General features: G+C 47.6%; 2 long non-coding RNA genes across 2 annotated transcripts; both read right to left on the reverse strand.

Annotated features, from left to right (window-relative positions):
• Positions 1 to 324: 324 nt before the first annotated feature.
• Positions 325 to 2,109, reverse strand: LOC115557814 (uncharacterized). Its single transcript, XR_003979258.1, has 5 exons — positions 2,082 to 2,109; positions 1,891 to 1,908; positions 1,658 to 1,810; positions 1,456 to 1,545; positions 325 to 1,139 (listed from the first exon to the last, which is right to left on the reverse strand). It is a non-coding gene; the product is annotated as an uncharacterized LOC115557814 (long non-coding RNA).
• A 1,075-nt stretch (positions 2,110 to 3,184) lies between these two features.
• On the reverse strand, positions 3,185 to 6,615 carry LOC115557834 (uncharacterized). The gene is made up of 4 exons (XR_003979262.1): positions 6,237 to 6,615; positions 4,432 to 6,033; positions 3,250 to 3,277; positions 3,185 to 3,214 (listed from the first exon to the last, which is right to left on the reverse strand). It is a non-coding gene; the product is annotated as an uncharacterized LOC115557834 (long non-coding RNA).
• Between the last annotated feature and the right edge of the window lie 6,241 nt (positions 6,616 to 12,856).

The following is a 12,856-nucleotide window of genomic DNA, read 5'->3' on the forward strand; positions in this document are numbered from 1 at the left end:
TGCGTAACATGTTTGGACAAGCAAGTTTAGGTTTTAGGCAAGCAAGTTTAGGTTTTAGGCAAGCGACTTCAGGTAATAGGCAAGCGACTTCAGGTATTAGGCAAGCGAGTCAAGCTAAGCGAGTTTAGGTTTTATGCAAACGAGTTTAGGTTTTATGCAAACGAGTTTAGGTTTTAGGCAAACGAGTTTAGGTTTTAGGCAAGCGAGTTTAGGCAAGCGAGTTTAGGCAAGCGAGTTTAGGCAAGCGAGTTTAGGCAAGCGAGTTTAGGCAAGCGAGTTTAGGCAAGCGAGTTTAGGCAAGCGAGTTTAGGCAAGCGAGTTTAGGCAAGCGAGTTTAGGCAAGCGAGTTTAGGCAAGCGAGTTTAGGCAAGCGAGTTTAGGCAAGCGAGTTTAGGCAAGCGAGTTTAGGCAAGCGAGTTTAGGCAAGCGAGTTTAGGCAAGCGAGTTCAGGCAAGCGAGTTCAGGCAAGCGAGTTCAGGCAAGCGAGTTCAGGCAAGCGAGTTCAGGCAAGCGAGTTCAGGCAAGCGAGTTCAGGCAAGCGAGTTCAGGCAAGCGAGTTCAGGCAAGCGAGTTCAGGCAAGCGAGTTCAGGCATTAGGCAAGCAACGCGAGTTTAGCCAAGCAAGTTCAGGTTTTATGCAAGCAAGTTTAGGTTTTATGCAAGCGAGTTTAGACAAGCGAGTTAGGCAAGCAAGTTTAGGTAAGAGAGTCAAGTTACTTTAGGCCTCACTTTATTTGCGGTTAAATTGCGGCATTAGGTTTAGAAAGAAGGTTAAGATCCAGGCTCAGGTTTGCTTCCAGGCTCGTCCCTCTAGCCGCTCCCTATAAAGAGGATTCCCAGCTACCGTGTTAAAATACAACAGCTGGGATTACAGATATGGAGTACAGAAATAAATGACAAAGATTGATTCAAACATTCTTCCCCAAAATGTGGTGCAACACAATTGAGAAAATAATTACTTTCTCTCCATTGAAACCCAGTCATATCTTACGATCTCACGAGGTCCCGCCGCAAGGGGCGGAATTACAAGCTCTATAGAGTGTGCACTGTGTGTTAATGTTGGGTGTGGATTAATGTGCTGGTGTAGCCAGGGATCCTCAGGGTTTATGGGGAGTAGGACACACTGGTGTAGTTCAGTGCTGTGAAGTAAATTGATGCAAAAAGTATAATCAGTTTCAAGAGCAATCAAATGTCTATAAATGCAGGAACAGCCCCATCTGGTCTCAATCAGCATTTGAACAGTCCTAGAGAACCAGGTTTAATAATTTTTTCAATACGAGCCTCCAGGTGCATTGGAGTTACTGCATTTAATTAACTTAATTTAATTAAGAGCACACTAGTCAGTGGAGATGTTCACAGAAAAGACTGGTCTTCAGACCTTTATAAAGATCAGGAGGGATTATATAATTGCCGTTTGACGCGTTAGGTCTGTTCAAGGAGGAAGTAAATATTTACCAGCGTTGGGTCTCTGCACCATGACACCCAGCTGCCGCACATCTGGTCTCCCTTTAAGTCACCTGAAGGAGAGGTTCAACTTTATTGAACCTAAGGGGAATGGATCACAAGAAAAGGTAAGAATAAATCAAAGCTAAACATAGAAAGGCTGAAAACAAGCATTGTCCAACATGGGGTTCGGCGATATTTTGAAAGAGCTTACCTTCCATGGATGAGGAGCTGGTTGGTCTAATCACGAGCAGCCTTCGGACCTCCACCGCCGGATCCCCCAGCCGTCCTCCACCGCCGGGACCGTCTCCTCCAGGACCTCCACCGGGCCAACCGCCTGGACCTCCGCCACGTCGCCTCATTTCTTCTGAAATGTGACACACGTTCTATTTGCAACCCGGACATTCCTCCCCGTTCATGATGCACTGGAGAAGAGTTTAGCTTTACTGGATGAGGAGCCGCCGCCTCCGGGCCCTCCAGGGAGCCGCCGCCGCCGCCGGGCCCTCCAGGGAGCCGCCACCGCCGCCGGGCCCTCCAGGACGCCGCCACCGCCGCCGGGCCCTCCAGGACACCGCCACCGCCGCCGCGCCCTCCAGGACGCCGCCACCGCCGCCGGGCCCTCCAGGACGCCGCACCACCGCCGCCGGGCCCTCCAGGACGCCGCCGGACCCTCCAGGGACGCCGCCGCCGGACCCTCCAGGACGCCGCCCGCCGGACCCTCCAGGACGCCGCCGCCGGACCCTCCAGGCTGACCGCCGCCGCCGGGCCCTCCAGGCTGACCGCCGCCAGGTGGACGCCACCGCCGGGCCCTCCAGGTTGGTCTCCACCACCGCCTCCAGGCCCTCCAGGTTGGATCCAACCGCCGCCTCCAGGCCAACCAACTCCAGGACCTCCAGGTTGGCCTCCACCTCCAGGCCCGCCGTTGCCTCCAGGACCTCGGCCGTCTCCAGGCCTTCCAGGTTGGCCGCCTCCAGGCCCTTGTGAAATGTGAGACACAAGTTCCAGTTGCACAACTGGAACATTTCTCCCCTTTCATCATGGATGCACTGAAGAAGATGAGGACTTTACTGGATGAGGAGCCGCCACCTGGCCCTCCATGCCTCCCCTTCCAGGTTGGACGCCTCCAGGACCTCCAGGCCACCGCCGCCTCCAGGCTGGCCTCTCCCTCCAGGCTGGCCTCTGCCTCCAGGACCTACGCCTCAGTCCTTCTGAAAGGCGAATGACGCGTTCCATTTGCACACTGCACATTTCTCCCCGTACATGATGCAGATAATCAACTCCTCCTCTGCTTTAGCTCCCACAGATCTCACTGATGCCCTACTGTGCAGTCTTGAGTGAGGTATTATTTAACCCAACAGCCAGACACACACACCTAGCCTACATCCTGGAGCTGGTCCTAGTGGCTGAGAATGCATCTGACATTTTTCAGAACACCTCAGAGTTGCTGTGGCTGCATGTCAGTTTTAATTCTAAACAAATCACCTGGCCTAGAAAAAATGTGCAGCCGTGTGTCTCACCGTTCTGCATCCGTTGGCCTGCATGGCTCCCGGCCTTCCCTCCACCTGCAGCGAGCGCCTCCAGACGACCTCCATGGACCTCACGGCGAGCACCTCCAGACGACCGCCAGGGACCTCACGGCGAGCACCTCCAGACGACCGCCAGGGACCTCCAGACGAGCACCTCCAGACGACCGCCAGGGACCTCCAGACGAGCACCTCCAGACGACCGCCAGGGACCTCCAGACGACCGCCATGGACCTCACGGCGAGCACCTCCAGACGACCGCCACGGACCTCCAGATGAGCACCTCCAGACGACCGCCTCCATCACCTCTACTGAAACAAGACAAAATCTATTTAAACAGTGGAGATTTTTTCTCCTCGCTCACTCAGATGTCCAATGATGTTGATAGGTTTTCAATGTAGTGAGTCCCCGGGACCCACAGGTGGCGAGTTGGGTGGGTCCCTGAGAAATTCAATGGGTCCCGACTCCCCAGTTTAAAAAATGTGTTTCTTTTTTATAATTATTCTATTTCTTAAATTAAATTAGTGTTAAACTCCTTGATGGTGGTATGATATGGTTAGAGCTGGAGTACTCAACCGTTCATGTCTAACACTAGAAACGCCGGGCCATTTTTACTTACTCCGAGCGCCACAAGAGGGGTCAAATGACCCCTAAGTCATTTTAATGAGAGGCTGTGCATTTGCACATAATGATCACTAGGAGGCGCCAATGAGCTATTACCGCGCGAGCGCCACATTTGTGTGTGTGTGTGTGTGTGTGTCACAAGCCTAGTCCTCACGATTTTGTCATAAATGTACATATATTCAATCAGAAGGATTGCAAAAAAAATCCTGTTTGATTTGCTCATTCGACACGAATGAGCACAGCATCGAGCAGTGGAAACGTGGGTTTATTTACTATGAAGTTCGTATTTTTAATTGTTGAAATGAAATCAGCGGTGACAAGCTAGTTGTTTTGGTAGCGGCTAAATTAGCATGTCGCGATACTTTGCACAGGGGATCACGTCTGCGCCGAGTAGATGCGCAGAGGGTTGAAACAGCGCTTGTCCGATCTGCTCACAAGAAGGTTTCTTTGGCCAGTTACTGTGATTAAACACGAGTTGTTTAATGTTCACAATGTATCGTTTTTCATGGGGAAAATGAGATGCGTCCCCGGGACGCATGGATAGTGAGTTTAGTGCGTCCTTTCAGATTTTAATGCGTCAGGGACGCAGGACGCGTACCTAGCAACATCACTGGATGTCCATAGCTTATCTTCTCCCATTCTGTGCGTTCTTGAGAAGTATCAATTCCTATAAACTCCCAAACCCAGCCACACATCACATCTTCATAAGGACACTAGTCCTAGTGGCTGAGAACGCTTGGCTAACAAGCCAAGCACAACCAATGACTGAATTCCAGTTTTATTCTGAACCGTTTGACCACGCCAAGGAGGAGTTTATAGGATGTGCAGTTCCACGGCTCACCCGTCTGTTCCTGTAGGACTGAACGGCTCCTGGCCACCATCCACCTGCAGCTCCCAGCTCCAGACCCGCTCTGTTGAAGCCTCTGGGAGTACAATCCGCTCCTGAACAAAAACAAACCACTGTTCATAAATCATTTGGTACTCTGCAATCCTAGCAATATTATAAAGCATGAGCTCGAATAGAAAATGTTCAAATCCTGTATAATGAATAATTGTTGTACAAATGTGTATAGTTCTATTGATTACTTTTTTACTTCTACAACACATTTAATGAATAGTGGGAAACTACACAAAAAAAGTAAATGAATGCGGTTTTAACGCGGTTATATTAGTAAAGCAAGTCTTACCCAAAAAGTCAATAAATGGTGACCACATTTTATTATTATTAACTATTTAGTGCTTCACTAAATTCCTATAGCAAGTGGAAACGTTACTCTCCTTCATTGGTGATGTTCATGTTCCTCGATATCTTCCAATTGACTCGTTGTGAAATCCTTCTGGATCCTCTGCGTTGAAGTGCGTTGTTCAATTTCCAAGGGGCGTGTCTAAACGGCGCGACCTAAAATGGGTCGATGCTATGCTATTGGATAGGCCTCGACTAATCATAGCATTGGAACGGGTGATGCAGAAATACATATTCCGCAAAATCTTTAAGAGTAGTAGTCGTTCGTTCTTTTAGTGAGCATAGTCTTTAGTTCACTAACTTCCATCTTTGTTGTTGAAACACCTCTACATGTTGCGCATATCCAACCTCACATTAGATAGCCTAAAGGGTTGCTATTGCTCGATCTATTTCGTACCGGGCAGAAAACGTTATATAACGGAGGGGCGCCTGACCGCATCTTTGAAGAGCAAATTATATATGAGGTCCGTCTAGTTCCGAAGCTATTGGTGAAATACGCAAAACGAATATTGAAATGTTAATTTTGGCATTTAATTTGCATCTACATTTTGCCAGTGAAGGAGTTTAGGTTTGCCAATCCGAGGTCTAACAGGCAGTAAACATGTTCATTAAAATACAAATGCAATGCACAGAACATACGCGAATAAAAACCACTTTGCACCACCAGCGGTCAACAGCAGCAGCAAGTGTATTGAAAGTAGAAAAGTAGTAAAGAGAAGAATATAATTGGGAGAGTGGTGTGCAAGTCAGACACCGCATCTAACCCAGGACCACCTTGCAGATCACAGCAGCAAACCTTCTACCAGACCAACCAAACACACATCAACAGGCCCCCAGTCAGTATGGTCAGTCAGTCAGACAGGTTTCCACAGAAGGGCTCAGTGGGGTTATGGGTTGAGCAAAAACAGAACCCTTTCTTCCTTCCACAAGTTTCCATCCTGGATTTTTCGGACATGCTTCAAGTTATCCGTGGATTCCTGAGGGCAGTGAAGTATCTGCAGAAGGTGACGTCCAGGTCCAGCGGTCTGCCGCATTGACCACGAGATCTTTAACCGAGTGGGACCGCCTCTGTTTGTAGTAGGCCTACAACAGTTTGTGTTCAACAGCGTGGAGGTCCTGTAGTTTCCATCAGAGTTGCTGCAGTTCTTCCATGCTGCTTCCACAGTGAGCAGAGGACACTTCCCAGTGTGGTGGTTGGTGCTGTAGCGGTCCGCAGGTTAGTTAGTCAGTCGATCCCATATATAAACCACTCAACACAAACTACCACTTCCATCAGCAAATCCACATTAACCTCCAGCGGTAAAACATGAAAAACAATAGAGGAGCGAGAACAGACGACAGGAGGAGATGGGGAGAGTGTAACATGTGCAGTGCTCATGAAGGAAGTACCCCGCGTTACTCACTGCGTGGGTCTCGGTGGCGGGAGGTCCACGTCGGTGGCCACGATGTCCGGATTGTTCAGCCCACGCAATCCAACGCAAAATAAACGATTAACATCCGACACGGTGGGGGCCCTTTATGAGGAGAGGCGGGGGAGACGCAGCTGAAATCAATTAAGAACTAGTGACCAGAAGAACGTGATTGGTTGTGAGCGAGAAGCTCGAGACGAGAGACGGCAAAGGGCAAGGCCTGCGTATTGGTTAGAGCAAATAACGTCTGGTGTAATCCATTTGTATGGTACGCCGGTACGTGCTAGTGGTAAACTGCCAATCTCCAAGCTTTCTTGCGGCATTTGCGGAGGCACGTCCCCTTTTGGTCGTAGAAGCTTTCCCGTTTCTAATGTACGCATTTGCGCTTTTTCATGGGCGGGGACGCTAGGGAATAGAACCGTGGCGTGAAGGATAGTGGAGCCGAAGGGGTCATCCCTATGTTCCCCGGCCTCCAATGTTCCCCGCTCGGGGAACATAGGACCCTTTAAAAAAAAAAAAAAAAGGTCCTATGTTCCCCGATTTTCCCAAAAAGGGTCCTATGTTCCCCTCATACATACCGGGGACGGGGAGCATAGGACCCTTTTTGGGAAAAGCGGGGAACATAGGTTGTATGTCCTATGTTCCCCGCAATCTATCAATCTTTAAAAATATTTAAACTTTGACGCGACATTCGCGTGATGACAGCCAATCGGCGTTCAACAGCGTGGCCACTGAGTGACATGTGTAACGTACTATTATATAACACCTCTACATGTTGCGTATATCCAACCTCACATCGAAATAAACAAGTCATCTGAATCTGGGTAAGAGGGGTAAACACATATTTACAGACATGTTAGCGTTTGTTGCATTCTTACACTTGTATTATTATTATTATAGTTTGAATTGGATCAGACCAGACCAGGCTGATGCAACAATTTGCAATATTTTGTTGGCCCTCCATGTCATTCATATACACGCCACATAGGACTTGCACGTAGCCAGTAGCTCACTGAGCAAATTAGTGCTCAGCACTGAGACTCTCTGAGATTTTCCAACAGTGCATAGCAAAACATCACAGGGTTTTCTGTTTATACATACCAATTGTCCTGCGACTATGTGCAAATGAATGAGCCGAGAGTCCACACCCCGTCCCCACTCCCATAATTGACCAACCATGGTTCTAAGAGTGCCCATAATTAGCTGGATTCAGAAACTGAACGTTTGTTGCATTCATTTTGAATACCAAAGGAAAGTATGAAAAATGCGAAAGTGTTGAAAAAGTAGATTGTGCCATTTACAATAGGAAAGCTCCTGCTACCTTCTTGTGAGACTGAACCAACAAAACCAAAGAGCCACCGACCTCTTAATATTGCTCACCTATAGCGCTCACCACAGTGGTATGGTACGCCGACCTCACATTCCTTACTCTGAGTGGAAACCTGAATACGCATACTTCTGCTGCCATTCCTCTGCGCACCCTTGTTTATTCATCTGACCCCAGATCTGTCTTCTATCCAGCTCCATTATTATCATTGTCCCACCTCGTCCTTAATCACCAAGCTCACAGATACATTTGAAGCACGACATGACCTGGAGTTCGTTGTTGTTATTTATTATATATATATATGTATTCATGAAGTGATATAGGCCCACTCAGTATAGTAAATAAATGTGTTGTTTAATAATAAAAACAAGCAATTAGTATTCAGAATTCAAAATGCACTCCACATTTCATCAGATGAAGCAGACAAGAAGTTCAATATTTTTCTGTGGATTCAATATAATATAAAATTAAGCCAAAAATATGCAATGCAATGCAAACAGAGCAAGCACTTATGTGAAGGAATCTCTTCAATTGAATTGAATTTACGTTTTATGGTGGTTATATTCCGGAAAACCCTTTGTCAAACAGCACACACACTACTGTGATAGTAAAATCAGGCTCAAAGCTTTGGGTGACATTGAAATCTGCCTCTGCTAGAAGTAGTGAGTTTCTCTCTACTCTCTGTGAATTCCCTAGCAGCTTTCAATACGTTTCATACAATCATAGACACGCAGAGAATTACAAAAGAAACAAAAGTTTGTAGTATTCCCAACATAAAACCAAAATATCCTCCAATTTCTTTCTTAATGTTTCTCTGCTGTTCCAACATCTCATTTGACTGCGACCATTTGAAGTTATTGTGATAAAAGAGTACATATAAATAAAGTAGACTCCCCACATTACTTCAAGCACTTTCCTTCAGAGAGGAACCGGCAGAACAATAGATTGGACTGCCCCCACTCCCCTACCACTCTGTCGACTGGAAACCTGCTGTTCCCTCTCTGTCTGCTGTGGGGCTCTGTCGTACAGCAAATCACATCACAAGCTCTCTCTCTCCTACTCATTCTCTCTCTCTCACTCCTACTCATTCTCTCTCTCTCTCTCTCTCTCTCTCTCTCTCTCTCTCTCTCTCTCTCTCTCCTACTCATTCTCTCTCTCTCTCTCTCTCTCTCTCTCTCTCTCTCTCTCTCTCTCTCTCTCTCTCTCTCTCTCTCACTCTCTCTCTTACTCATTCTTTCTCTCTCCCTCCCTCTCTCTCTCTCTCTCTCTCTCTCTCTCTCTCTCTCCTACTCATTCTCTCTCTCTCTCTCTCTCTCTCTCTCCTCTCTCTCTCTCTCTCTCTCTCTCTCTCCTCTCTCTCTCTCTCTCTCTCTCTCTCTCTCTCTCTCTCTCTCTCTCTCTCTCTCGCGCACTCTCTCTCTCTCTATCACTCCCTCTCTCTATCTTTCTATATGTCTGTCAACCGCTCTCTGCTTCTTCTTCTTCATCCTCTTTCATCCCAACACACCATCTCTGTCGTGATCCGTCTTCTGTTCTGGACCGTGAGAGGAAACGCCGTCTCTTGCTCCTTGCTCCCCCAATAGCCGCGTTTGGCATTTCGTACTTTACGCTGCTCTTCTTTGATCAAAATCACTCAGACCACTCTGTGAAATATCACGCGGCTGGGTATTATTTTGATTCACGGTGACGGCTGTAAATCACCCCTAAACAATGTCGTTTTTGGGAGAGTTTTCAACCTCCAAAATAATTAATTCATATGCTGCCGTGATGGTCCTGTTGTTAAGTTTTAGTGGACGAATGATGTCACAGACTTGACAGGTATGTTAATGGCGTATTAGGATGGGAGATTCATAGCAAAAAAAAATCCCAGCATGCCCTTCACCCGGCACCGAGGTGTTCCGATTGCGAACCACGGCACCATAGCGAATAGGATAGTGTTCAGGAGACTTAAGTATTCATTACCTTAATAACTACAAAGGATTGTGTCTCTGTCGGGTCAGCCTATCGTGTTGCAGCGGCCGTTGGAATTAGCGCAGGGGCCTCTTGCTAATCCCCTGCTTATTCTCCACAACATCAACTCCGACGCATCAGAGGAACACGGCCCATCCCGGCATTAATTACATAAAGTTCAGTGGTGTGGATGCGGGGGGAAGGCCATTTGTTTTCCCGGCGACGTTAGCGGTGAAACACATTAATCAGTGCGTGTGCGTAGTGTAATAAACACGTACGTACAGGGCCGGCAGGTCTCACGTGGGGGACCCCCAGGTTTCAAGGTTGTTGCCATCCACTCAACAAAGAAGGCTGTGGTGAATACACAGAACATGAGACATGCAGGGGTGGTGGCCTGTTTGCATTCGGAAACACACAAACGTCCAGGCGAGGCAGGACACAAGCACACACTAACACAGTTGCTTATACACACACATATACACAAATGTTCACACACACACACACACACTCACACACAAGCACGGACACACACAGGATTAATCTGCTAAGATGCACAACCTCTTTTCCCAAAGGTACAGTTGGGAAACACAAACGGACAAAATTGCATGCACACATAGATGAACGTGCAAAAGAGGTGTTCAACCATCCAGAAACACACACACACACACACACTCACACACACACACACACACACACACACACACACACACACACACACACACACCCATACACACACACACACACACACACACACACACACACACACACACACACACACACACACCCACACACACACACACACACACACACACACACACACACACACGTACACACACTGACTCGCCAACAAATACCCGCCCGCCCATAAACGCACACACACTGAGATCTAATTAAAACCATTGTTGTAAATAGATCTGATTCCATTTCAGTGTGGTTATCGCTCCTTCATGGATAAGTAATGAGCTGGTGCGTTGAGAAAGAGGGAAAACTTCCCGTTCCACCGCTCTCGGTCAGGGGACCCAGGCTGCGCCACACAAGGACTCCCACCCAGTTATCCATGGCGAACAAAATGTATATTTATGCCATATCGCATTTAAATATTGGTTGAATCGTAGGTTTCAGTGGAGAATTGATCAGGGCTGAAGGAAAGCCCATCGTTGATCGCCAAACGCTCCCTCTCTCTTTCACTATTCATGTCACCGTTCCTGTAGCAATTAGGCCATGCGTGCCAAGAAGAAAATGGATGATTATGGGAACAACAGAGTCAAAGGGAAGACACAAAAGAATAGAGAAAGCGAGGAAGAGACAGTGTGTGTGTGTGTATGTGTGAGTGTGTGTGAAAGCGAGCCAGAGAGAGTCCCATTAAGGCAAAGGACTTTTTTGTCTTTGGCCTCAGCCACCTCTGGAATGGGCCGTGCCAAGATTGATTGCAATGAATTTTCCGCCAAACCAACGACAGCCGGGTAACTGGGAAAATAAGAAAATAAAGCAAGTCAACCCCTTCTCGTCTGTCTGACCGTCCCTCTCCCCATCTGTCTGTCGTTCGGTCCATCTGTCTTTCTGTCTTTGTCTATCATTAACATGTCTGTATGTGTGTCTTTCTGTCTACAGGTTTGTCTGTCAATCAGTCTGTCTACCTCTGTGTCTGTCCTCCTTCTGTCTACCTGTCTCTCTTTCCATCTGTCTTTCTGGCCGACTGTTTGACGTCCATCTCCCTGTCCTGCTGTCACTCTGTCCATCTACATCTCTGTTCATCGGTCTCTATGTCTATCCTTCTCTTTGTCCATCTTTCTCTCTCTCCCTCTATATCTCTCTCCAGCTGTCTCTCTGTCTGTCTATATTTCTGTCCACCTGTCTCTCAGTACATCTGGTTCCTTGTCAGTCCGTCTCTCTGTCCATCTGGCTGTATGTCCATCCATATCACTTTCCATCTGTCTTCATGTCCATCCCTCTGTCTGTAAGAGGAGATAAAGACCTGAAGGGACACTCTCTCCTGCTAGCGTATCTTCCTCCCTGCCTGTCCAAGCACCTGGGCCGCTCTGACCAGAGCCTTGTCGGCGCCTTGTCCTAATCCCTGTGTCTGCGCCAGGTCTTAGCCGGATCGCTGGCGCTCCAATCAGGAGAGCTGCAGTCGTACACGTGGGGGAATGCACCCTCACTTTTTGGAATGCACACATGCGTGTGTGCGCTCACTCACTCACATACAGACATGAGGAAATCACAACAAGTAGTGACCATGACGGCCTTGTGATGAAGGGAGGGGGCGGGGGGTCTGAAGCCAAGACACGTTAAGGGGTACACCAGCACACATGCACCCACAGATGCACGCACACACACACAGGAGAATCAGCTGCATTTGTTCCAATCGCTTATCCTCAATAGCTGAAACAGCTTCCTATTGATCATAAACTTAAACTCAATCCCTCAAGTAAAGCACCAATTTTGAATTGATATGCAATCACAGTTACAGTCTCAAAGGGCTTGTCAGGTTATATTTTCTGACAAAATGACATAATGAATACAATAATATGGAGAATAAGAATAATAAAGGATCTTCACAATGTACTTTTACATTGTTTTGAGCAATGATATTGCATTATGCTTCATGCCTGGGGTTTGAGTCTAAAATGATGTGTGTGTGTGTGTGTTTTTTTGTTTGTGTTTGTGTGTGTGTGTGTGTGTGTGTGTGTGTGTGTGTGTGTGTGTGTGTGTGTGTGTGTGTGTGTGTGTGTGTGTGTGTGTGTGTGTGTGTGTGTGTGCGCGCGCATGTGTATTCGTTTTCGTGGAACCACTATGTCGCCACCTGTTGGTGGCGATGGTTGGTTCTGACAGTATGGTTCCGTGAGTTTCGGTGCGTCCGGCAGCCGGGTAAAACTTTGGTGCTGTGGCTTCCTGATCCCCGAGAGACTTCCCCATGTTAATAAAGGAGAGCTCCAGCAGAGCACCACTGCTTTAACCCAATGTTTTATGTATGAGGCAGAAGGGGAACGCCACTAAAAAGGAGGGATCATCTACGCACACATAAGCGCCAGAATCCAATCTCAACTCCATTAGCGCCGGACAAATCCTATACAGCGAGAGGGTCTCTCCATGTGTTTCCATGAGGGAGCTCAGAAAGCCATTATGGAAATGAAAGGGGACAAATCAGATGATATAGATCACCGCACAACGTAGGAAATAAAATTCCCAGTGGAGTGTACTTTGTAGTGTCGGGCTCAACAAAAAAAAGAAGGGGATGAATGACGCCTTCTGAGAATCTTCGACAGCATAGATGGAATTTAACTCATTGCAGTGCTATTCATCTCGCCAAACATCTGGCTAACACATGGATACATTT

The sequence above is a fragment of the Gadus morhua genome, chromosome 13 (genome assembly GCF_902167405.1).
Source record: "Gadus morhua chromosome 13, gadMor3.0, whole genome shotgun sequence".
Classification (NCBI taxonomy): domain Eukaryota; kingdom Metazoa; phylum Chordata; class Actinopteri; order Gadiformes; family Gadidae; genus Gadus; species Gadus morhua.